This window comes from Sorex fumeus, unplaced genomic scaffold (genome assembly GCF_029834395.1).
Source record: "Sorex fumeus unplaced genomic scaffold, SorFum_2.1 ptg000264l, whole genome shotgun sequence".
Taxonomy (NCBI): domain Eukaryota; kingdom Metazoa; phylum Chordata; class Mammalia; order Eulipotyphla; family Soricidae; genus Sorex; species Sorex fumeus.
Genome location: NW_026606321.1, coordinates 5,161,243 through 5,189,139, shown reverse-complemented (window position 1 = coordinate 5,189,139; position 27,897 = coordinate 5,161,243). Strand labels below are relative to the sequence as shown.

The following is a 27,897-nucleotide window of genomic DNA, read 5'->3' as shown; positions in this document are numbered from 1 at the left end:
GGAACACTCATAAAAACTCCCTTGAATCCACTGGAATCACTTTTTCAAAATTTTATTTTATTTTTGTAAAGTTATTCGCAATAATTGATGACATTCAATATTCGAACACCAATCCCACCACCATTATACCTTCCCACCACCATATTTTAAATGTTTCCATCCAAATCTCAAACCCTGGGGGCTGGCGCGATAGAACAGCGCGTAGGCGATCTGTACACGGCCGATCTGGGTTCGATTCCCAGCATCCCATGTGGTTCCCTGAGCACCTCCAGGAGTGATTCCTGAGTGTAGAGCCAGGAGTAACCCCTGAGCATAGCCAGGTGTGACCCAAAAAGAAAAAAATCTCAAACCCTGTTCCAAAAACAGAACAGATTTAATTTATTTTGTATTGCTTGTAATTAATAATAAGATATTTTTACTAAGGCACCTTGACTTACAAAGTTATTCATAACTGAGTTTCAGACATACAATGTTCCGACACCAATCCATCAACAGTGTCAACTTCCCTCCACCAATATTCCCAGGTTCCCTCCTATAGTCCATCCCACCTACAAATTTAAACATCTTTAAGTTTGGTAGTTGGAGTCTGGATCTCCTACTTTTGGTTTTGCTGGCCTTGAACTATTTTAAGAAAAGGGGTCAAAGCCCCTGATGGCAAAAGATCAGGCCTAGGTACAAAATTAGAACAACAACAACAAATAAAACAGTGTGTTTATTCAATAAAGCAACTGAAAAGAGTCAAATCTGGATAGTTCAGAAATCTTAGAAAACCATAATTTATTCATGACGACCATTTTTCCTTCCTAATATACACTATGTAGATTGCTCAACAAGTGGCAAAACTTCAAGTCTAACATAAAATGACTCAGTAAGTATGAAATTAAAAGATGTTAAGTTGTACCATCTCCCTTTTACTGGTGGCATTGCTTTTCTTTCCGAGTGATAAGCATGACAATGGCCAATTTTCCAAAGGACAGCATCTCAGATTTCATAAAATGTACAAGCAGTTACAAACTGCCTAACCCACGTCCTCAATCTGGTTCCTCTTGGTTTTAAATAACCAAATCAGGAGTCTAGACTCCAGAAGCAATTTCTCCATCTCTGAAAGAACTTTACAAAAGTCAACAATTAAAAACTTTAGACTCAACTTGAAGGTTCTGTGAAGGTTCTATGAAATTGCAGCAGATTCTGATGCCTGGTCGAAACTTCAACAAAACTTGTCTAGAGACAAGCTTCCCAGGACAGGTTTTGCCTTTCTTGCCCAGCACTGGGCAAACGCAGTGGCTGACTTCATTCTGACATGTGCTGTCAGAAATTAGAACTTAGAAATGAGGGTTGGAGGGTGGGAATTGGAGCTTTCACCCACCTCTGCTCTTGGGAGGAAATCCGCATCTGCAAAAAGCACCACACAGCTGGGAAGACCCTGGGACAATATGCAGCATCTTACCCCTGATTGCCCATCCCATGCTGCTTTCTCAAACTAAAGCCACACCACCAGCCACCCAGAGGGAAACTGATCCAAGAGCCATACCCAGGTCAGGAAGCCTCATAATCATGACCATCTCTCTTCTTGGCACAAATGTAAGAATAAAATGATACTGGCATCAATTCAGCTTTGGGGTAAAAAAAAATGTTTAATTTTGTCCCAGTTAATTAGTTTATTTGTTCTCTGAAAGTGACCCCAAACTTATCCATTTGGAATCTCTCAGTAACAGACCTACTGTGGTTGCTAAGCAACACCATGCATTGTTCTTTCTTCATCTAATTTAAAATTCTCCATTCACAGTAAAGGTCTTCTGAGAAAAGTTATTGTTCAGGGTGGGCCAAATACCATTTTTCACTGTAGCCCATTCAATTTAGAAAAGAAATTACAGTGTACTGTTTAATCAACATAAAATGATTTGTACAGAACATTTAACATCTTCTTGAAATGTAGCTGTCTTCTTTTACTAATCAGATCTACTTAATTTATTTTAAACTTTCTCAAGGATGTCTCCTTTTTCCTTCTACCCTTGCTCTTACTTCCGTCCCTTAAACTTCCAAACCAATTTATAGATACTTGTCCATAGGGAAGTGGGGGTGTGGCGAGAGAATATTTTGAAAACGGAAGACACACTCTTATTTTCCTATAATTAGTCACGGGAAAGTAACATTTACTAATCAAGGCTTCATTCTGATGATACACTGACCCCAGATTCCAACCTGATTAGAGAGAAGACATTTAACATACAAGTTTTCTGACATAAATGCTACAAAGTTAATCAATTGTTCTAATAATAGTCTGACTTAGCTTCAATATTTGAGGAAAAGTGCTACTGAAGTGTTCTTTCCAAAGGACACAGCCTCATGCTTTTGCATTCACACAACAAAGTTTCTTAACATTCAGATCAACTTTTTGGCAAAACTTTGTGGAAAGGAAATACATTTCACAAATGGGCCACAGTATCTCTGGCTGATGACCTCTCATTGTGTGTTCGAGTATTGAAGTATCAAGCCAATCAAAACAGATTAAAATAGACTTTCTCGTATGACAATTGCCTGGAATCTTAAATTATCTAGAATAAAAATTCACGTATTTAGGCTGATGGAAGAAAAGTACTTGTGAATAAATGGGCAAAAATAAGTAGAATTTTGTTTTGCTTCGTTTTTTTTTATCATTTTTTTATTAGTGAAACACCATGAGGTACAGTTATAGACTTATAAATTTTTGTGCTTGGGTTTCAGCTATACAATGATCAAGTACCCATCCCTCCACCAGTGCCCATCCTCCCCCACCACGGGTCCCAGCATCCCTCCCACCCCCCATCCCCCCCGTCCCACCCTGCCTCTGTGGCAGGGCATTCCCCCTTGTTCTCTCTCTCTCTTCTTTTGGGTACTGTGTTTTGCAAGAGAGGCATTGAGTGGCAATCATGTTTGGTCTATAGACTACTTTTAGCATGTCTCTCCCACCCTCACAACACACTTATTTGGTGCTCTCTTCTCTATCTGAGCTTCCTTTTCACTTAGCACATGTGGCTGGCCTTCAAGTCATGGAGCAAAATTCCTGGTACTAAACTCAGCCATTCCTGCGTGTTAGTCTCCCGTTTTGTTGCTTTATGTTCCCCAGATGAATTCAATCTTTCTGTGTCTATCCCACTCTTTCTGACTCATTTCGCTTAACATGATACTTTCCATGTAGTACCACTTGTATGTAAATTTCATAACTTCATCTTTTCTGGGCTGGAGCGATAGCACAGCGGGTAGGGCGTCCGCCTTACAAGCGGCCAACATGGCCATTCTGAGTTCGATTCCTCCGCCCCTCTCGGAGAGCCCGGCAAGCTACCGAGAGTATTCGATATGCCAGACACAGTAACAACAAAGTCTCCAATGGAGACATTACTGGGCCCTCTCGAGCAAATCGACGATCAACGGGAGGGCCTTTACCTTTACCTTACCATCTTTTCTAACAGCTTAAGTAGAATATTTTAAAGGAACTAATTTTGTAATTCTAACAATATGGAGAAAATCTGATTTTCGGAACAGTAAACTCCCTCCTGGGAAAGACTAGATTGATTTCGGTGGGTTTAAAATGTTATTAAGCCTCTTTCTTGTGTGGGGGAAGAGATACCCCAGAGAACGTATCTAAGTTAAAATAAAGTGGATGGGCAAGAAGTTACTGGGGTGGGGCCAGTTTGGTCTCAGCTCGAAGAGTTTGTTTTCAGGGTGAAGACAATTGGACAATAGAGGTGCATAGAAAAGGGCCACTGGTAACACCAGTAAAGAAATTTGGAGGTAGAGCCCAGCCCTGGAGCAGGTTTCGGGAAAGTTTGCTGTGCTCTGGGACCAACTCTCTTAGCCAGAGCTCACCAGGGCTTAGAGGATACTCATTGGAACCAACAACTCCTACACTCCCTTCTCAGCTGGGCAGTGTTTTAACTTGAGACTCTGACCGACCACATGTGCCCCTCTGGATCTAGGTGTCCCTGTTTGTAATATGGAAGAGCAACACTTCCAGAAGGTGCTATGAACACTGAAGAGCTCATACCCCATGAGGGAGCACTCCCAGCTGGTCTGTGTGGCCTCTGCCATCCCATGGGGCCCAGGCTGGTGTTAGTGCTCTAAAATGAACTCACTGGAAATTCCTAATCATTTGAAACAAGGAGCCAATTTTTGCATCTTGATCCCATTCTGGAGCAGGTCCCTAAATATCAAGCATTTAGAATAAGGCTTGGCCCATGGGTGATGCCAGCTGCTTCCCTGCCTCCCACCGCATTTTAGGAAGATTTCCAGGTCTCAGACAAGGTAGTGCATTAAGGAAAAGAGGCAAAGGTGGATTTGAAAGAGATGCTGATCAGTATGTACAGTCCTAGTGACCCCCCCCTACACACTGGCAGGATGAAGACACAGGCTTCCCAGTGGCCCAGTCATATCTGGACTCATTTACTTGCTGTTTCGATAAAACTCTATAGGCAGCTGAAGCAAGCACTGAGAGACGTCTTTAAGAATCAGTTTTGGTGTCTTGCTGGTAACACCTGTGACAAGCACATTGATTCATTACCTGCAAACAGACAGAAAGGATTTACTTAAAGACTCTTCATTTTCTAAGTATAGCAGGTTCATAAATAATATAATTGCAGGGTGTAAGAGATAATACAGAGGGCAAGACACTTGCCTTGCAAGCATCCTACTTGAGTTCAATCATTGGCCCCACAAATGGTCTCTGAAGCCCCATCAGGTGTGATCCCTGAGCACCAAGCCAAGAAAAAGTCAAGAGCACATCTGCATGTGGCCCCAAACCAAAGTAATATTCTTGCGTCTAACATCACTCTTTTTAATACTGAGAGAAAAGAAAGAATCTCACCAGCTCCACTACCTACGTAATTGGCACATTCCCATGTCTATTGATTTTTCTCAAGGTCTCTGGGTTCCTCCCATAATGGAGAGGGGTGAGGTTTATTAAGAGGTCTCCCTTGTTCCAATCCGTGTGTGTGTAATGCACTGGGTATTTGAGGGATGTCCTGTTTAATGTTGGACATGCCTTAGTTCTGAAGAGAGTCAGGACATTGAAACTCTGAATGGGAATCAAGCTGGAAAATGAATAAATGAACTCAAAGAAGTTTTATATAAAAATTGTGTGGAGTATTTGTTTAGAAGCTTGGTACTGCTTTTATGACTAGAAATATGCTGTAGGAACAACTTAGCTCTTCTTATCAAGCAGCCTAGGGCCAAATTGTTTCATTATATATTGTCTTGTTTATCATCAGTTTCCAAGAACCGATCAATGGTAAGTGAGGCCTTACTGTACTTCGAAAATGGAGCTCACCACAGTATTTCTCAGGGCCTAAGGCAATGGAAGTCCATGTGCTTTTTGTGCCTAAACATGAATGTTACTCATCAATTCAGCACACTTTTAAATAAATTATTTTCTTGTAAAATATACCTTCCAAAGATCTGTAATGCTAAAGCACAGTTCAAAATTCCTTTAATTTAGTAAAGAAGGAAAGAAATCGAGGGGGGAGATAAGAAGATGAGGACAAGAAGTAACAGGAAAGCAGGGTGAGGGCCCCGGGTACATCAGGAGTGTGGAGGAGCGCAGAGCTTATACCCAAACTACAGACTCAAGAACACTGGAAACTGAGATCCAAAGCACCACCACCAAACTTGAAACTGTGCCCATCAAGAAGTCATGCTAGTGGAGAGAAAGTGACCCTGGTGGTGAGGCTGATGCTAGAACATTCCTGTGTCTAAAACTCAACTATCAAGAACTTTTTAAATCACTCTTCCTTAGTTTAAAAAATAAAATAAAAATAAATAAGATTCCTTTCATTTGTCAAAGTTACTCCTATTCCTATGTGTTTCAGGCTGGCCTCCAATGTAAGATACAGCCACACTTCACTCCTGTAACCCATAAGCTCTTGACTAGCTGGGCCCTCGGGGACACATGACCCAGTGGGGTGACCACTATCCACAGGACAAACCTGGGGAACACCCTGCAGAGTCTGGAGCTGGGACTGAGCTATTTACTGATGTGAAGTCTCAAATACTCAAAACAAAATCCGGGAAGTAATTTGCTATACAGAGGTGCCCCTCTTCTTTCTCAGATATCTTTTCTCCTAGGAAGAAGGGAATGGCTGGAAGGGGTCCAAATCGGGACCCCCCTCAACCTAGATGGAACACTGTTCCTGGAATCTTGGCTACCCATTCAGTATGTAATCTCAAGCATCAACTTATATGAGGTAGAACTTCATCTTTCTTCCACTACACAAATCGAAATTATTGTGCAATGGTCTTCCTTACAGAGAAATGCAGATTTTCTGGAGTCAAAGTCAAATCCTCAGCTCTGATCCTGACTACCACTCTTCCATCTCCTGTCCAGCCCTCCAATTGCCACCCTCTGGCCCAGCCAGCAATCTCCCCACTTCCATCTCAGCTCTGCCCCCTCAGCTCCCGGCCCAAGCCCGAATATTTTAGAGGAACTGAGCGCTAACCCAGTCCCCAGAGGCACTTTCTCCAGGAACCGAAGGGTTAATTTGTGTTGTTATGCAACTGACCAAAATAAAAAATAACAACAACAACAATAATAATAATGGGGGAAACGTGGCCATCATAAATATGAAGGTCCCCAGAAGAGAAAAAGAGAAAGAGGTACCACCATGCCAATATAACCCAGCAGTATTCTAAATGCAGCCTTTTTTAGAACTTTTACTGGTGGTCCAGGGAGCTTTTAGAAAATCACTTTTCTCTTGCTGCCCTTTGTAGCTCACAAATATTGATTTGTATTTTTGAATAGCAGTGAAAATAATGCCTTAGATAAGCATTTACTCACACTATTTTAGAAAGTTGGGAGCCCACCAAACTTACAACTGTGGGGCTAGGGTCCCCTCTTTAGACACTTAGAAAGTAGGGTATGAAATCTTGACTTCAGTCTCTCTCCTCTGTCCTCTACCCTTCTATTTCTCCTCTCCATTCTCTCCATACAAACACTATAAAAAAAACAATAAGAGTGTTGAAGTACAAGGTTTGGGAATCTCCTAGATAATCAAGTCTATCACCCAAATTTCAAGCTTGAGTAAATGAAAAGGTGTGGGTTGGCATGTGACATGCCCAAGACCACACGAGCCCCAGAAGAAACATTCCATAGAAACCAGTGTCCATGGTGTGACTGGTCACTTCAAGGGATCCATCTAGGATTAACAGTTGATGTTTTCAGAGCTCAAACCCTTCAGGTAACCAGCATAACACCAGAAATAGTTCTCAAATAGGCGTTAATTTTATTTTTTAAAAAATGTCTGTCACTGTCACTGTCCTCCCATTGTTCATCGATTTGCTCGAGTGGGCCCAGTAACATTGTGAGACTTGTTACTGTGTTTAAAAAAAAAGGTATTTTTTTAAAAAGGTATTTCACATTAACAAGAAAATAGGTAAGGTAAGGTAAGGTAAAGGCCCTCCCGTTGATCGTCGATTTGCTCGAGCGGGCCCAGTAACGTCTCCATTGGAGACTTTGTTGTTACTGTGTCTGGCATATCGAATACTCTCGGTAGCTTGCCGGGCTCTCCGAGAGGGGCGGAGGAATCGAACTCGGGTCGGCCATGTTGGCCGCTTGTAAGGCGAACGCCCTACCCGCTGTGCTATCGCTCCAGCCCAACAAGAAAATAAATGATATAATAATGAAACACTAGGAGATGACCAAGGAGAACACATGAGAACTGAGTTCTGACCCTATTCTAGGATATTTCCATCACATTCTATAGTTAACCTTGGACAGGAATTGCTGGCAGACCTCAGTAATTCAGCTGTGATCACTTTCAGTGCATTTGAATCAGCTGAGACAAAGGCAGGTAAAATCTTCTGTTGGATTCAAGCATTATCATAAGAAAGAGACTAGAGTTGGAGTGAAGGAATATATATTTTATTGAAAAAAATGTTGACCGTCATTCATTAATGTACCATAAGCATGTGACAACTTAAAACACCTCAAGTGCAAAAGATGAGAACAAGATAATATTCCCATGATTAGTGGACTGTCAATTTTAATATGGGAAGTCAACAGACTCTATTTATATTCTTTGTTGGGTCTCAAACACAGGATTTCTAAAAATAAACTTTATTAATCAACTATGAATTTTTTAATTCATAGCAAGGCCAGTAAGACAACCAGGTATCATCTATAAAAATGCTACTTAAGAATAGTTCATAATATTTAAAACAATGAAGGTGTCTACAAGGCAGGCATCTGAGTGATGCCTTATATTAACATGAAAGGCAGGCCACAGTGTAGGATATGTCTGCAATTGGGGCTGTAGTACAGAGCCCCTTGTATCGATAACAAGGGTTCATACCCCTCTTCCTTGGAGCACTCACTCATCTGGCCTCTGCTGGAGCACTCCTGATCATCCTTAAGTCAAATTTGAGCCTCTGCCTGATGAAGCAGAAAAGCAAACACAGTGCATGGGGTTTTACAAGAAGGGAGAGGGCCCCACATCCACTGGAGTACAAGGAAGGTGGCTTCTACTACCTCAGCCTTTATAGTAGGTAAGGTAGGACTAGAAACTTCTTTTTCATGTGTGTGTGAAGTAAAAACAGATTTTATTTGTAAGTTTTGAGGAAGGGGAAGGAGAGAGAGAGAGAGAGAGAGAGAGAGAGGAGAGAGAGAGAAAGAAAGAAAAGAAAGAAAGAAAGAAAGAAAGAAAGAAAGAAAGAAAGAAAGAAAGAAAGAAAGAGAGAGATGGAATACCATATTCAAGAGAAAACACAGGCTTCTGCAGAGTGGAGAGGTGGCCCCATTATATACCCCAGCATTGGATACAAAAATATGAAAGTCCACATCTCAAGAGGGAAGATGCAGGCACCACGTGTGCTGGGCAGCAATTCATGGGCATGGGCAGCACATGGGCTCGGACAGCACATGTGCACGCTTCCTTTCTCTCAGAGCAGAGTCCAGCCTTCTCTGGGTCTGTGCTGGCGCCAGGGGAAGGTCTGATGAGACCTTAGTTCCTGTGTCCAGAATGTGGATTCTGGCAGCCTTCGGGCTAGTGGATTTAATTACTTCCCAAGAATCCATTGCTATAGGGGGTCCTTCCCTACCAGCCTGCCTGCTTCTTAGCCCTCCTCCCCCTAAAGATTTCAACACCTTAAATTTTTAGGGGGGAAATGGGTGAATGACCATCTTCTTGAGTTTCTTTATGGGGCTAGAAATTTCTATTTTTGTCTATTTCTTGAAAATCAGAAATTTCACACCACAGAGACTGACACACATAAAAAAAAAAGAACAAGAACTGCCAGTTCTGGTGTGGATATGGGGAGAAAGGGACTCTCTCATTGTTGGTGGGAATGCCAACTGGTCCGGCCTTTTTGGAAAACAATATGGACATTTCTTTAAAAAAAAACCTAGAAATTGAGCTTCCATAAAGCCCAGCAACACCACTTCTGGGAATATACACCAGAGATGCAAAAAAGTACAGTAGAAATGACATCTGCACCTGTATGTTCATTGCAGCACTGTTCACAATAGCCAGAATCTGGAAACAACATGAGTGTCCATGAATAGACGACTGGTTAAAAAAACTTTGGTATATCTACCAAAGAAATTTGGTACATCTACACAATGGAATACTATACAGCTGTTAGGAAAGATAAAGTCATAAAATTTGCTTATAAGTGGATGGTCATGGAGAGTATCATGCTAAGTGAAATGTGTCAGAAAGAGACAGATAGACATAGTATGATTGCATTCATTTGTGAAATATAAAATAACATAATATGAGACTAACACCTAAGGACAGTAGACACGGAGCCAGGAAAATTGCTCCATGGTTGAAAGCCTGCCTCATGAGCTGGGGAAGAAGGCAGCTGGCATAGAGAAGGGATGACTAAGTCAGTGATGGTTGGAGGGATCGCTCAGGATGGGAGTTGTGTGCTGAAAGTAGATAAAGCCCCAAACGTGATAGTCTCTCAGTGTCTGTATTGCAAACCATAATGCCCCAAAGTAGAGAGAGAGAGTATGGGGAAATTGTCTGCCATGAATCCAGGGAGAAGGGTGGTATTGTGGCGGGGGGGAGAGGGATACTGGGGGAAATGTACACTGGTCGAGGGATGGGTGTTCGATCATTGTATGATTGAAACTCAATCATGAAAGCTTTGTAGGTGTAGCTCACAGTAATTCAATTTTGAAAGAAAGAAAGAAAGAAAGAAAGAAAGAAAGAAAGAAAGAAAGAAAGAAAGAGATTGGGTCTCAGGATAAACAGGGTAGGATTTTAGGGTGATCAGGACACCTGACCTTCGGAATGATGATGTGTTTTTCATTCATAGCAGGTCTTACGCACTAAAGATAAAAGGTATTAGGAACAGGGGGCTAGAGCAATAGTACAGTGGGTAGGGTGTTTACCTTGCACGCGACCGACCCAGGTTCGATTCTCAGCATCCCATATGGTCCCCTGAGCACTGCCAAGAGTAATTCCTGAGTGCATGAGCCAGGAGTAACCCCTGTGCATCACCGGATGTGACCCAAAAAGAAAAAAAAGGTATTAGGAACAGAGTGAGGGTATGACTATTTTTGTCTATTCTTCTTTGCATATTCAGTTTCAATATATTTACTGCCTCTATAAACAGAACTATTATCTCTTATCTAAACCAAACTTATCATACCCAGTTAATTTCTCTCTCTAGGGCCATGTCTGGTAGCTCTGTCTCTTTGGGATTACAGTTTCACAATGTCACATCATAAAGGTCACCTTCAAGATGGCGGCCGCATGGGAGCCTTGTGGACAGCAGGTTTGAGCCGGGGGTGGGGGCGGCAGGGACCTCATGGGAAGGGGGGGCGTAATGGGCCGTCCTTCATGCCCGACCGAGGTCACCAGCTGCCCCCCACGAGCAGCTCTCCAGCATGGCCATGACTCCAGAGCACAGAAACCAATCTCTTAACTATCTAACTTTTTATAGAAATACTTCCAGGGTTAATAAGTAAAATAGCAGAAATCCAGAACCGCGTGGCTGCTATCGCGGCCGGGCGACATCATTTTATTCTTAAACCCATTTTATTCTTAAACCCAGCTGTAGAAAGCAAATCATTTCACAACGCTTTTTCAGCATGTCTGATTGGGGGGTGGGGGTCGTAAACTCTAAACAATAATGGTGTATCTTCTATCGAAACAATGTATCTAGTCAAAGTAGATAGAGTATTAACTAGAACTCATCTGCCTCACAGGAATTGGGAGGGGTGGGAGGTGGGGTTCTATTGGGGTTCACGATTAAAAATAAGTATTGGTAAAGGGAAATGTGTTTGATATTTACATGACTGAGACCTAAACCCGAAAGCTCTGTAACTTTTCCCACAGTGATTCAATAAAGAAATAAATTATAAAAAAATAAATAAATAAATAAAGGTCACCTTCTCCAGGAAGTCTACTGAGACTGCCTCCATCATCAAACCCCTCTCAAACTGAACTGTAATTCAATTTTATCATTCATTTACCTGTGTTCATTTCCTACAAGACTGTGACAGGCTCCCTTATGCCAGGGGTGATGTCTTGCTTGTGATTTATCCCCAGGATACTACAGAAGACTCTGTGGAGGAACAGGTCAAGAAACACTTATGGATGAATATACAGTAAAATGATAGTAACAATTCTGATAGCTAGAATGAAGATTACCCACCCTTCATCCTTTTCTCCTATGCATCTAAGCCAACTCATTCAAGATCTTTTAGAAAATGCTCGCTGGAAAATGACTGTGAACAGTGGATTCCTTCTCTTTCTCTCCTTCCTCTTCCCTCCCCTACATGCTCTGCTGTTCTCCCCTCTCAGCAGACAAGTGCTCTTCCAAATTATGATATGATTGAAGCTTGAACCTCACACCTCCAATTCGTTGACATGAATGTTCTGAGGTAAAACATGAAAATGCTTAAAGTCACCAACCTCACAATGTGTAACTAAGAAAGAAGAAGTTGGGTTGGGCCAAAGCTAAACATTCCCAGGACCTCCTAGCTGAGAAGAATCAGTTAAATTTTAAATTAAATCAGACAAATCTTTCAGCATGGTACTGTGAACTAAATAATGTATCCCTACCACCACCATCAAATTTCTAGGTTGTAGCAGCCTCAATAATGACGGTATTTGGAAGATGATTAGTTTTAGATGAGATTATAATGGTTGACAGCAGTATCATCCTAAGCAGAGGAAGGGTCTAGAGCTCCCTCTCTCCTCACCCAGTTAGGACACAGCAAGAAAGCAACCATGTGTAAGCCAAGGAGACCCTCAACCCATCCCAATCCGGATGGCACCCTGACCTGAGAGTTCCCTGGTTCTGAGAAGTCATTTGCTATTGTTTAAGTAACTCAGTCCAGTGCATTTTGTGATAGCGGAAGGACTAAGACCCATAGCATCTTCCTGTCATCCTGCAAATCCAGCAGCACAGGGCTCCCTCCCTCCACTCTGTCCAGATCCACTCTACAAAGAGCATCCCATGGCTCCAACACTACTCCATGTCTCCGGGGAAGAGAGGTGAAACTTCATGTTATTCTGAAGTTATTTGATCTTTCAAGTGCAAACTGGCAGCCTTACAGCCTTCCACCCCCTCCCCCCCACGTGCTCCAGCCTTGGTCAACCCCACCGCATTCTTCTTCAACCTTGCAGTCAAGAGCGAGCCCCTGGACTGTAAGTCCTTCGAGTTGTTTGCAGACAATGTTCCAAATCCAGCAGAGAATTTTCATGCTCTGAGCACTGACTTTGAAAAAGGATTTGGTTACCAGGTGTCCTGCTTCCAGAGAATCATTCCCGGATTTATGTGCCAAGGTGAGGACTTCCCCTACCACCAATAACAAGTTCATCGGTAGAGAGAAGTTTGATGGTGAGAATTTAACCCTGAAGCAGCCGGGGCCTGGCATCTTGTCCATGGGAATTGCTGGACCCAACACCAACCATTCCCAGTTTTTCATCTGCAGCACCAGGACAGAGGGATTGGATGGCGAGCATGTGGTATTGGCAAGGTGGAAGAGGGTATGAATATTGTGGGGATTATGGAGCACTTTGAGTCCAGAAAGGACAAGGCCAGCAACAAGATCACGATTTCCGACTGTGGACATGTCTAAAGACTCTGAATGTCTCAACCACCAGACCATTCCTTTCTTCTGCAGCTCAGGAGAGTTCTCTGTCTCCCACACGCTCAGAACAGCTCTGGCTCCCTGCTTTCCCTGCAGTTCTCTCTGTTCCACAGTTTCCTACCCCCCCCCCCCCCACAGTCTAGCTGAATTGCAGAGTTGTTTAAGTAAAATAGATTAAACTAGCCAGGGTCTATCCCTCTCTTTCTGACTCATTTCGATTAACATGATACTTTCCATGTAGTACCATTTGTATGTAAATTTCATGACTTCATCTTTTCTAACAGCTACATAGTACTCCATTGTGTAAATGTACCAAAGTTTCTTTAACCAAGACTTACACCCAAGAATGGCCGAGATTAGTACCAGGAATTTTGCTCCATGGCTTGGAGGCCAGCCACACAAGCTAGGGGAAAAGAGAGCTCAGATAGAAAAAGGAGCACCAAATAAAGGGTGTTGGGAGGATCCTCCTCCCAGGATGGGAGAAGCATGCTGAAAGTAGACTATAGACCAAACATGATTGCCACTCAATGCCTCTTTTGCAAACCACAACACCCAAAAGGAGAGAGAGAACAAAAGGGAATTCCCTGCCACAGAGTCAGGGTGGGATGGGGGAGATGGGGGTGGGAGGGATACTGGGATCCGTGGTGGTGGGAAATGGGCACTGGTAGAGGGATGGGTATTTGATCATTGTATAATTGAAACCCAAGCACAAAAATTTGTAGGTCTACAACTGTACCTCATGGTGTCTCACTAATTAAAAAAAATAAACTATCCAGGGTCAGAGAGATAGATAGATAGTACAGCAGGTAAGGTACTTGCCTTGCACATGGCCAATGTGGGTTCAATACCTAGCACCCCGTGTAGTCCCCCGAGTGTGCCAGTAGTGACCAGGAATAAGCCCTGAGCACAGTTGGATGTGACCCAAAACAGAAAAACAAAGAAACTAGCAATAGTGACCCAAGTTTTAATGACTAGGCACCAGGATTTCCTACCTGTATATGTTTCCAATGAGTGGGACTGAGGGAAAATTTATCTTTTGAAGGAATCACTCAGGTATCATACTGATGGTGCTGAGAATCAGATTCTTGGTTCTTCCTTATAGGTTTACAAACAAAGCCCTAAGAGCCCCTGTGTCACCTGTAAGTGTTATGAGAAAGAACTTGATTGATAACTTCTATCATGGGCTTATAATTCCTTGACACAGTCTGCACCATCAGGGTCCAGGGTCACCTGATGATTGGAATCCAGCTTAGACATAATTCAGCAGAGGATCATGACAGAAACAAAGGCTTGAACTCATTTAGTAGTATGAGTTCTGGCAAATATTTATTCATATATCCAAAATTAGGTAGTTCCCCAGGCAGGATTCTCTGGGGGAAAAACAAAACAAAAAGGTGACACTGATAGGATGCTCCATGCCCCCAGGCACAAGGGAGGTGCTGAAAGGGGCTGAACCGATCCTGACAACAGCTCTTGGTGGACATTCCTAGCCATCCCCAATACCCCATTCTCCTCTCCCTCTGGCCAGGGAAAGACAAGTATGTCTTAGACACTTGCCTTTGGGGGCTGAGAGACCTTGAGACTGGATCTGTCCAATGAGTTGACAAAGGTAACAAGAGCTTTAGTTTCTCTTCTGATTTTTGGCCACCTCGAAGTCCATGTGTTCCAGATGGACAGCCCAAACTCGGTGGGCACAGACATCAACCCACCATGTCAGATATAAACTAAGATTAGACTTCGATAGCACAGCGGGTAGGGCGTTCGCCTTACACGCGGCCAACATGGCCGACCCGAGTTCGATTCCTCCGCCCCTCTCGGAGAGCCCGGCAAGCTACCGAGAGTATTCGATATGCCAAACACAGTAACAACAAAATCTCCAATGGAGACGTTACTGGGCCCGCTCGAGCAAATCGACGATCAACGGGAGGGCCTTTAGACTTCTATCTTAAGCCATTAAGATGTTGGGTTTGGGGCTGGAGCAATAGTACAGCTGGTAGGGCGTTTGCTTTGCATGTAGCCAACCTGGGTTGGATTCCCAGCATCCCATATGGTACCCCAAGCACCGTTAGGAGTAATTCCTGAGCACAGAGCCAGGAGTAACCCCTGTGCATTGCCAGGTATGACTGGAAAAGCAATAAATTAATAAATAAATAGAAAATTTAAAAAACAAAGTTAAAAAAATTTTTTTTAAAAAAGATGTGTTTGTTTCTTGTTGCAGCCTCTCCCAATGAATCCACTCAGTTTGCTGACTAAACTTCCAGGCGACTCAACCTCAGCTATAATGCCAACACAAAAGGCTTATAGGAGGCCTTTGCTATCTAGAGCTATCTTTCAGGATGAACAGGGCTGCTGCTGCTTCCATAGTGGGGAAAATGAAGTGCCGTGAACTTTTCAGGTTATAGAAACACAATTCGTAGGGAGCTGAATGCACAAGCACACCTGAGTCCCTGAAAGCTAAATTAGCTTGGAAGAACAAGCCACAACTATTTAACCTATTCATGGCCTTGAACTTCATGAGAAACATCAACACTATCAAACCAATCGTTCGTGAAGTCCAGTAGTTTTTCACAGGTCATGACATATTTACTACCATTTTGTTGCCCCTCAAAGCCTACCCTCAAAAAAAAAAATCTTATAATTGTGATACTTAGGAGTATTACAGCAGACACAAGTTTGCAAATATAATCTGATCCATTTAGGATATTGGTCTTCCCAGTTAACGATTTTGAAATTTGAACACAACCCCGGAACCCAGAGCCTCCAACTCAGCCATGTCAAGCCTTGACCTATGTGGTGTGTTGTCTACTACTTGTCAGTGTCGCTACAAACACAAACCAGCTATCTCATCAGGTAAGTGGAAGGACTCTTTCTAATCCACACAAACATGGTAACCCAGACATTTCAGAATCCATCAATCATCTTTGTCAGTTCAGCAACTTTACTTGACCCTGGGGGTTCCCTTTATAACTCTAAATCCCCTTGTCCAGGTTCCCAGACTGGCTCACGTCTCCCTTGCTTCCCCTCGACCTCTCCTTCCTCTGCTCTTCTTGGTATTGGAAGGTCCAAGGGTTAAATCCAGCAAAGAGGAGGGGCAATCAGTAGCAGAATTCCAACTATAGGAAGGAGTTGAAGATCCCAGCATGGGCTCCAAGAACAAAGCAGGGGTCAGGTTTGGGAAGCCAAGGTAAATAAGTAATAATGGAGTATTCTGTAGCCTGGGCTACAAAACAGGGCTCTAGTCAATGAGACTGGGGTACACTTGGGAATAAGGAAAAAGGACATTACCCCGAGAATAAGGTAAAAAGACAATCATGGGAAAGGATGACAACAGCACTGGCAGCAAGACTGATGTAGAGTTATCAGAGAATTTCAGTTTTCTCTGTGGAGAGGTGCACTAAACCCCCTGACTTTCTATCAAGACTACAGTTAGAAGGCAACAGTTTGCACAAAACAAAAACTCCAGGAACCTCCCCCACCCCAAATGAGATGAGGAGATGAACAGATACTTTCCCAAAGAAGACATTCAGATGGCCAACCAGCATATGAAGAAGTGCTCACCATCACTTGTGATTGCAGAAATACAAACTAAAACAAAGAGATACCATCTCACATATCAGAAAGTTTATCAAAAGTCAGTGTGGGTGGTGTTGTGGTGATAAAGGAACCTCATCCACTATTGTGGGAATGTTGACTGATTTGACTTCTATGGGAAGCGATATGGAGATCTCTCAAAAAAAATAGAAATAGAACTCCCATACAATTCAGCAATACTGCTTCTTAGAATCTAGTACAAAAAAATTCATTCAAAAGGACATATGCACACCTGTGGTCATCACTGCATTCAGTACAACAACCAAGACATGGGAGTAACAAATAAAATGGATAAAGACATTGTGAAATATATGTATAGATAGATATAATGGGATACTAGACAGAATAAAGAATAAAATTATACAATTTGCAGCAACATAGATGAAACTTAGGCTAACTTGTTGGGTGAAGTCAGTCCAAAAGAAAGAGATAAGGGCTGGAGCAATAGCACAGCGAGTAGGGCATTTGCCTTGCACGCGGCCGACCTGGGTTCAATTCCCAGCACCCCGAGCACAGCCGGGAGTAATTTCTGAGTGTGGAGCCAGGAATAACCTCTGTGTATCGCGGGCATCGCGGGGTGTGACCCAAATAGAAGAAAGAAAGAAAGAAAGAAAGAAAGAAAGAAAGAAAGAAAGAAAGAAAGAAAGAAGAAAAATAGATACAAAGTGATGTCTCTCATGTGAGACTTAAAGATACACAGCTACACAGCAAAGGAAGCAACAAAGGGGCAAAGGCAACACAACTGGAAAACTGACCATTACAATTGAGCTGGGGTGAGGAGGCTGAAAGAAAGGGGTGTTGGGCTTTGGTGGAAAGAAAGTGGGTACACTGCTGGTAGGTGTGGTGTTGGAATTATGTATATGAAAAACCATTATTAATAGTATTGTTAATCACATAATCCTAATTTTTAAAAATGGATGAGTGGGGCTGGAGTGATAACACAGCGGGTAGGGCATTTGCCTTGCACACGGCCGACCCGAGTTCGGTTCCCAGCATCCCATATGAGCTACTGCCAGGAGTAATTTCTGAGTGCAGAGCCAGGAGTAACCCCTATGCATCACCATGTGTGACCCAAAAAGTAAAAAAAATGGATGAGTAAATCTGCACAGCATGCTAAATATCCAGGTAAATTTCCATTGCATGTATTTCTTTTACCAACAAATATGGCATACCTCCTTAAGAACGAAGGTTGGGGGGGAATAATTGTTGGGATAGAGAGGGTGCTATTATGATAATGATAGTTGCAAGGGATCACTTTGGATGGGAGATGTGTACTGAAAATGGGTAAAGGACCAAACATGGTGACCTCTCAGTATCTGTATTGCAAACCATAATGCACAAAAGGAAAGAGAGAGAGAAGAGGAAGAAGAAGAGGAGGAGAAGGAAGGGGAAGAGAAAGAAGGAGAAGGAGAGGGAGAGGGAGAAGAAGAAGAAGAAGAAGAAGAAGAAGAAGAAGAAGAAGAAGAAGAAGAAGAAGAAGAAGAAGAAGAAGAAGAGGAAGAGGAAGAGGAAGAGGAAGAGGAAGAGGAAGAGGAAGAGGAGGAGGAGGAGGAGGAGGAGGAGGAGGAGGAGGAGTGGGGGGCTGAGGAGGGGGATATTGGTGGTGGGAAATGTACATACACTGGTGGAGAGATGGGTGTAGGAGCATTGTATAATTGAAACTGGATCACAAAAGCTTTGTAACGGTATCACAATGATTCAATTAAAAGGATAATTTAAAAAATAACTAATGTGGTTGAGATCAGTATTCCTGATGATGGCAAATAATATCCTCACCCCCACCCCATGGCCCAAGGGGTTGCTCAAAGGTGGAATTATGTTCACGAGAAGCCATCATTAACAAGTATTGTAAATCACAGAATCTCAATCAATTCAAAACATTTTAGAAAAGGAATTTGTAGGAAATGACCAGGATCTCTGATTCTAGTTCTCTATAGGAAAAGGAAGAATGCTGCAGGCATGTGAAGTCAAACCCAGGTCACCAGGAAGAGGAGTTCCACTCGGGACATGGGCTCAGCCAAGATAGACACACCAGCATCCAGGGCACACCCTGGGGGTGATGAACAATGACACCACTCAGCTTCCTGCCCCCCACCCCCACCCCACCCCCATTCTGCTGAGGGTGCCTGCAGGCCACCAGCCAAAGCCACGCCTGATGCAGAAATGAAGGGCAACTTCACAGGGTGTTCTGGGACTGTGTGGCAGAGAATGTTGATAGGGATCAGAAGTGTCCTGTGGGAATTCAACTGCATTTAGGGCCTCAAGCATGTGAAGGATTTTCTTCCACTGTTCTCTATACCCACAGTCAAATAGTCCTTCCTCTTGAATGCCTAGACAACCTAGATCTGTTTGGGGATGGTTAGAAACCCCAAGTCTTGCTTCAGTATGGGCTTGCACGTGAACCTAGTCACCCCCACACTTTCTGCAATCTGAGGGAGCTGGTAGTAAGGAATGCTGGGCCTTGCAACCCCTTTCTTGTTTGCAGAAACTGAGCAAGCTTGGGGTCTGGGAAGGGTTCTCCTGCTTTGGCCCTCCCTTTCCTCTTAGAGCTGATTTGATTCCCAGGAGACCAGAGGGGCATTGCTTTAAGATGCTGAAAGCCCGGGGCCCTGGTTATAATTACTTTTAGCTTAACCATACACAGAAAATGCCTTCATCTTACTTCTCAAAAGTCAAAGCCAATGATACACTTCAGACCTCCCCTGGCTAATCATAAGGTCAACTTGCAAGAAGCTCTCCGCTCTGGGGGAGTTGGGGGATAGGGGGTAGGTGGGGGGTAGAACTCCTTGAGAGGACACAAAGAACACATTCCATTCTGCCTTACTCCGGGGAGTTATTCAAGGTGAACCCAAGGGCACCAGCCAAACAAGTCTATATTGCTCCAGGTTAATCTGAAAATGCAGGTGGTATAACCCAGATGAAATTCAAACCCTCATTTGTGTGTTAATGCCCTTTCCCACTGGGACCCCAGCATTATGAATGACGATATTATTTCCATCACAAGCAGCCCAGTTAACCAAGAGTTTCTACTTTGCAATTTAATAAACCCCTGACACAGTGACCAGTTAATGAAAACTGGAGCTTGAAGGCCCCATTCAAACACCTCCTTGCCTGCTCCCTAAGGCTAGTTATGGATTACACCCAGTTTTAACCATGAAGGCTTCAATCTCCACCAGCCTTCAAATTGCCTATGGCTGGCCATGCAAGAACTCCGGCGACACAGTGATTGAAGTCTGCTTAGAGGACAGAGCCCTGGCTAAGTCCAACACGGAAGGTATTACTGCTTCAGGAGGAAAACTGCCACACTTGGGGGTTTCCCATTAAATTATAAAAGGTGCAGGGCAAAGTGAAAAGAGATTTGAGGGCAAATCTCAGAGTTTGTGAAGAAATTCCTGCCAGTTCCGGGCAATAATGAGGAAAGAAATGAAAGAGAAGCCACATCAGGTCTCACCTGGGCATCAATCAGGAAATGAACGCACTTGATCACCATTCAACTATTTGTCATGAGGCTGGGGGACGTATACAAGTCAACAGTCAGGAAAAACATCTGGCAGAATGAAAACCCCATTTGGCGTGAACAGTAGCATATTTATCCCCCAAAGATTACTCAAAAACAGGGACACAGACAGCTGGACACTCATCCCCAGAGCAAGAGCAGGGTCCTCAGTGAAAAGCAGAGAGCTTGGTTTGGAATTCCAGCCCATACTTTCTCCAGTGATCCATGGAGATGAAACTGAATCAACTTCATTGTACACATGAGCTCCTGCCTTCCACCTCCTTCTCACCCAGGCCCTTATTTCTAATAGTCTCCTGCCTGCCCCCTTCCACTCCCATCTCCCTGCACATCTCTTTTCTCCTTCCTGCTGCTTTTTCCATCGCCCAGATGCTCATCGCGCCCTGGGTATCAGGACAGAGCCAGGTAGACAGTGAATTTAGGGGACAGGACCCAGACCTGATGAAGATATCCTCCAAACAACCCCTAACTCACATCCATGTGGAGTTGCTGGCCCCCACGGGTGATTAATGTGAGGCAAGGAGGAGAGAGAGATGGTCACTTTCTCGAGATCCACCTCTGCCACCCCAGGACCAGCTGGGAGGCTAGGATTGATAAAGTAGCCAGTCCTAGATCTTATCCAGGTCTTCGGGTCCCTTGTCCTTCCCACAGAAAAGAATTTCAGGAGGAGATAAGCAGTGAAGTAAAAAACAGGTTTTATTTGGAGGTTTTGAAAAGGGAAGGAAGGAGAAAAAGAGAGAGAAAGAAAGAGAGGGGAGGGGAGGGGAGGAGAGGGGAGGGGAGGGGAGGAGAGGAGAGGGGAGGGGAGGGGAGGGGAGGGGAGGGGAGGGAAGGAGAGGAAAGGACAGGGGAGGGGAGGAGAGGGGAGGGGAGGGGAGGGGAGAGGAGAGGAGAGGGGAGGGGAGGGGAGGAGAGGAGAGGGGAGGGGAGGGGACGGGAGGGGAAGGGAGGGGAGGGGAGGGGAGGAGAGGGCTATACTTAGAGGTTCTTCAGAGGACCAGGTGGTGGTGCTGGGGTTTGAACTTGATCTCATACCCTTATCATGGAATTTTAATTCTCTAAACTTCCTTTAATAAGTACTTTTCCTTTACTGCCTCAATGTACTAAATGCTACCCCATGAACTGAAACAGTTAATCCAGAATAAAATCACCTCCATGTCCAAGAAATCTAACTCATTTCTTAGAAACTAACCCACTAAGTACTACATTAATCACTTGTCATGTCTTCAAAACTACTATACTCTGTCAAAACACAGCCTACCATTTGATGCTAAACAATCTGAAGCATTTATAACAATATAATGTATGCCTGCTGTCAAATTGCATATTTCACCTTCCAGCAATTTCCTTTTCTTGAGAACTTAGTTTCTCCTCCATGTGCTTTAGAATTGCTTGAATTCTTTAGATAATTCTTACAGGAAATGGAATTAATATTTAAAGGCATTAACAGTGTGATTTCAACAATCTTAGTAATAGCCAGGGTCCCCATAATATATATTATCTATCCTTTTAGTTGTCTTGTTTCCTTACCAAAAATACAATCAAGGAAAGCTGGAAAAAAAGATGTTAACTATAATAAATCACCCAGAAAGACTTTGGATTGTTAAATTAAGAGACAAAGTCCACAAGTGCCAAGACACAGAGTCACTTCTAGCTGGCTTTTTTCCTTTGCTTTTAAGAAAAAGATGCAGACACCCCCAAGTCACCGCCATGTAAACAACAGTCAACTTCACAGCCGCACAGCTAATCTCCAAAGAGATGCCAAGCCAATGCCACTCATGGGCACACTGGTCTCCAGGCTGAAAACTCTGGGTCACCCTCAGGAGGACCATGGGCCAAGTTCCCACACACAATCCACAGCTACGGTCATCCAATAGTCCAACTTCACTGCTTCATGACTAATCTCTCCACAGACAGGAAGCAGACAAAATTCCCAGTTACACCGTTTTTCAGGATGAAAACTGGGCTCTTCTGAGACTCTGTGTGAGCAGCCTTCCTCCAACCTCCTTTCCTGCCACAAGCCCCAGCAGACACAGCCACAATCTACAGTCACTGACTTGAGACCAATGCCCAGCTTCACAACTTTGCAATGAATATTGGAAGAGATGTAAGCCAAGTCACTGAAAAGCACAGGTATACTGCTCCTCAGGATGAAAACTCTGGGCCCTCTCTGGAGGGGTGGGCCAAGAATTGTCCCAATTCTACAAATCCTGGAGCTCCTGGAGCATGCAGCTGCATATGAGACCTTGACACCTCCAAATTACACAAAATTTGACATCCCAGTAGGAGCACAGAAAATTAGACAGAAAGTAGTATAGAAGCCAACTAAACTCAATAAACAAACAAAAAAATCCCAGAAGGCTCAACTAGCACCAAGCAGTTCAGTGAACCTTCACTGACTTTGATAACACCATTGTGAGATACAAAAATTTCACAAATTTTCTTTTACTATTTTTTGGAAATTCCATTTGCCTTTTTGTTGTAGCAAGTAATATAAAATAAATTACCTGTGCCTGCCAAGGGGCAGGCTTAAGGGTGAAGTTGTAAAACTGGGGACATTGATGGAGGGAAGGTCACACTGGCTGTGGGATTGGTGTAGGAATATTGAATGCTTAAAATAACCGTATTATGAACAACTTGGTAAACTATGGTTTCAAATAAAAGTTTCCTTTCAAAAAAAGATGAAAATGGATGGAGCTATATGGGGCTAGATTCCAGCTCATATCACAGGTCCTGTTGCCTTAAATCTATCTTTGCGTATAGATAAGGCTCAACCTAGAGCAGCTGTTTCTCCACCTTATGACTGAGGCCTTCTTCTGCCCTTGCTTCCTCCATGCGCACCCCCCATCCTACTGTGACTGCCACAGTAGGGGGGCCATACTATAATGTCATGGGCCCCCATCATGATTTTCACCTGTGACCTCCTTGGAATCCCTAGAGGGTCCATTGGATATATGACAACTGATGTAGACATGTGGGTTTAGAAGCCACGCCTCCATTTGTGAGGCCCTGATGTTTGACTGGATTCTGAAATTCAAAAATAAATTCTTAATGACTATGTGCCTTCCCCTACTAGTTAGTAAACTGTCAGAGTAGGTCTTAAACCAATAAGCATAATACCTAACTTTTTTTAATAGAATCACAGGGAAATACACAGTTACAAAGTTGTTCATGATTGGGTTTCAGTCATACAATGTTCCAACACTGTCCTCTTCACCAGTGTACATTTTTCACCACCAATGTCCCCAATTTCCTTCCTCCCACCACCCCTAGCCTGTCTTTATAGCAGGCACTTTTCTCTCTCGTTCTCTGTCTCTGTCTCTTTCTGTGTCTCTGTGTCTCTCTCTGTCTCTGTCTCTCTCTCTCCTTTTTGGTATTATGGTTTGCAATGCAAGGTTATCATGTATATCCTCTTAGCCATTTTCAGCTCAGTTCTTGCTCACAGCGATCATTTGCAACTATTATTGCAGTGGTAGTCTCTTCTCATATCATAAGTGCCCGTCCTACCCACCACTTATGGTATGCTTCCAACTGTGGGCCAGTCCTCCTGGCCCTCCTTTCTACCATCCTTAGGGTTAATACCTAACTTTTTTAATTGCTAATTTATTTTGGATGTTTGAAATTAAAAGCAAACCATGACTTAGGCCCAGGAAAAGGCAAGATCACAAGTTTGTAACATGGTACTTTGAATGTACTTTCTTAAAGTTTCGATGTTAGGAATGTTTTCAACGACTTATTAAAGCATGATTTTAAAATAAACTACCACAGGCACTCTAGGATTGGCTTTTTCCATTTAAATCTCTATTATCAGAATTTAACCTACAATCAATAGCAGTTCATACATAAGATGACTATGATCTCTATTTTTAGTGACACGTGGAATAATAATGCTTCATACCAAGATGACTGCCTTCTGATGACATATAGAATGTGCTTTCTAGTTTTGAGTACTGACCTAAGTTAGACACCTCTATAACCCAAATTGTGGCACTTCAAGTAACAAAGAAAGACTACTGATTAAATCAAAGTGCATTAATAAAAATGAGCTTATATAATTCTAAAATAAAAGAAAGTAAAATTACTCATGTCTAAATCTGCTGAAACTTACTATAAAATGATAATTACAATAAAAGATCTAGACCTTATCAACTCTTTCAAGTAAAAAAATGCTATTTCTGAGAAGTCGACTCTCTGATTAGTATGGAAAAGCTCTCCTTTACAAAAGCAGGATGGTGCTGAGAAGAAACAATGGAATTGAAAACCAGCATCCTGCAAGCCCTTTTAAGGCCATGGACCCAGGCAGAGTTATTTAATGATGTTATACCACCAGAGTGATGGGGTTTAGATATTCATGCAATTTCAAAATAACACCAGTAGTTTGCTCAGGTCAAAGAGTAATTATTTGGCCAAGCTAACTTCATGACTAGTGACCAAACTCACCAGTTAGGTCTTAGCTACCATTTTCTCCCATACTATAAGGAACACTACCCCTCTGGGAGAGTCTTATAAAAAATGTGTGTTTGCACATTCAAAAGAACAAAAGCAACCAGTGCTGGCGTGGATGTGGGGGGGAAAGGAACACTCTTTCACTGTTGGTGGGAATGTCCACTAGTCCAGTCTTTCTGGAAAACAACATGGACAGTCCTTCAAAAACTAGAAATTGAGCTTCCATATGACCCCGCAATACCACTTCTAGGAATATATCCCAAGGATGCAAAAAAGCACAGTAGAAATGACATCTGTACCTATATACTCATAGCAGCACTGTTCACAATATCCAATATCTGGAAACAACCCAAGTGCCTGAGAACAGATGGCTGGTTAAAAAAACTTTGGTACAACTACACAATGAAATACTATGCAGCTGTCAGGAGAGATGAAGTCATGAACTTTGCTTATAAATGGATAGACATGGAGAATATCATGTTAAGTGAAATGAGTCAGAAAGAGAGGGACAGACGTAGAAAGACTGAACTTATCTGTGGAGTATAAAACAACATAACATGAGGCTGGCACCTAAGGATACACGGGACAGATAGATTGCTCCATAGCTGGAAGCCTGCCTTATGAGCAAAGAGGAGAAGACAACTGGAATAGAGAAGGGATCACTAAGAAAAAGATGTCTGGAGGAATCGATTGGGATGGGAGATATGGGCAGAAAGTAGGTAAAGGACCAAACATGATGACCTCTCAGGGTCAGTATTGCAAACCATAATGCCCAAAAGTAGAGAGAGATTATGGGGAATCATGTCTGCCTTGGAGGCAGAGGGAGGGTCGGAAAGGGGGGATATACCGGGAATATTGGTGGTTGAGAATGTGCACTGGTCGAGGGATGGGTGTTGATCATTGTGTGATTGTAACCCAAATATGAAAGCTTGTAACTATCTCACAGTGATTCAATAAAATTCTTTTAAAAAAATGTGTGCTTGGCTCCTATGTTCATTGCAGCACTATTCACAATAGCACAAATCTGGAAAAACCCAAGTGCCAAAGATCAGACAATGGGATAAAGAAGCTATGGTACGTGTGTGTGTGTGTGTGTGTGTGTGTGTGTGTGTGTAAAATGAAATACTACACAACCATAAGAGAAGATGTAAGTTGTGAAATTTTCTGATACATGGATGGATATGGAGAGTATCATACTGAATGAAATGAGTCAGAAGGAAAGAAACAATGAATGATTGCATTCATTTGTGGGATATAAAGAATCACAGTAAGAGAATAATGCACAAAGACAATAAAAACAAAGGCCAGGAGGACCAGTACTTTGTCAGAAGTTTGCCACTATCAGGAAGCAGGGTTAGAGCAGGGAAGGACCTCTATGACAATGACAATGGGAAGTGAGCACTCTACATGAGAACGGGGTGCTGAAAGGAGGTAGGGTGGTTTTCGTGATATGCTTTCCATAACAGTATTGCAAACCACAGTGATGAAAGGTAAAAATGAAAAAGGAGAAAGTTCCTACCATAGAGGTAGGCTTGGGGGTGGGAGGTATATTGTGAGTATTGGTGGTGGTGGGCCACACTGATACGGAGACTAGTGCTTGATCATTGCACTCCTCAAACTCAAGCATGAATAACTTTTTGACTTTGCGATTCGTGGTGATTCAATAAATTTTTTAAGTGTATGCTTAGGAATCATTAATCCTGTACAACTAACGTGTAGCTTACATAGAGGTGAGGCGGTCTCAAATTCAATGACTCTTTGAGAGGCCAGGTAAGAAATTCAGAAAATTAATATCTTGTAGGTCGGCTCCACGGGTCAAGGAAAACAAAGAGAAAACTGCCTGTGTGGAAGAGGCTTGGAGATTCTATACCCAGACTTGATGAGCAGTTCTGACTCGCTTGAACAAATCAGAAAAACTAGGCCATCAGAGGGCTTGATTAGGGGTTCTCCCTAATATATCCTACGTATAGATAGAGTTAAGATGCAGACACATGGAAATGTGGTTACTACTAACTTGAAAAAAGTATCTACTCCTTACATCATCATTTTGACCTTAAAAAGCACTCATTCTCTCTCCTCTCTGTCTCTGTCTCTGTCTGTCTCTCTGTCTCTGTCTCTGTGTCTCTGGGTACCTGTCTCTCCCTGTGTCTCTGTCTCTGTCTCTCTCTGTCTCTCTCTCTGTCTCTCTCTCTGTCTCTCTCTCTCTCTCTGTCTCTCTCTCTCTCTGTCTCTCTCTCTCTCTCCTTAAGGTATTAAAAGTGATCATTTCATGAGAAAGTGCCTGCCATAGAGGCAGGCTATAAGGGAGGAATGTAACAGGAGGGAAACTGGGATCATTAGGTGGTGGGAAATGTACACTGGTGGAAGGATGAGTGTTGGAGCATCTATCACTGAAACCCGATTACGAACAGCTTTGTAACTGTGTATCTCATCATGATCCATTAAAAAATAATAAATATTTTCTAAAAAAGGAAAAAAGTAAAGACTTCTCTAAAGCTAAGCAACAAAAAAATAAGAAGTCAAAGAATTAACTCTAGTGAAGATATTAAAATTTCAAGTATAGTTTAAAAATTTGAAAAAAAGAACAGATTTTTTATAAGTCATATGAGGAAAAAGGAAAGGGGAAAATGAAGAAAAATGAAAGAAAAGAATGAAAATTATTAGGTATATCTTAACAAATATGTTACATCAATGATATAAACAGACTAAATGTTCTAGTTTAAGAACAAAGATGGTTAAATTAGATTTTTGAGTGAAATTAAATTTGTTTACAACTACATAAAATGAAAAAGCACAGAATAGATTGAAGTAAAAAGACAGAAGGAAATGGGTCAAAAAGAGTGAAAAATAAAACTATTATCAATCTGCTAGATATTTCATAAATTAAATGATAGATTTATAGAAGATATTATACCTAGATAGTTAAAAGAATATTATATAAACACACGCATGTAATTCACACACATGCACATATATCTATGCAGAGATACATGGCTATAGATATATACATATGAATTATGATGACATAAACCTTAAATAAAAATTATTTCTTAACACTGTGTTAAAGCAAAATAATAGTTTAACTTAACAGCAAGATATAATTTGAAACGGATTTATACACAACCAACAAAATAGACTTTAAACAGGGGCCAGGGAGGTAACTCAGTGGTAGAGCTCATGTCTTGTATGTGTCAGTCCTGGGTTCCATCCCAAGCACCACAAACAAACAAAAACAAACTAGGCCAGGGAGACCACTCAGGAGTTGGGGGCA

General features: G+C 42.5%; 1 pseudogene; it reads left to right on the top strand.

Annotated features, from left to right (window-relative positions):
- Positions 1 to 12,079: 12,079 nt before the first annotated feature.
- On the top strand, positions 12,080 to 13,063 carry LOC130018386 (peptidyl-prolyl cis-trans isomerase A-like; annotated as a pseudogene).
- Positions 13,064 to 27,897: the final 14,834 nt, after the last annotated feature.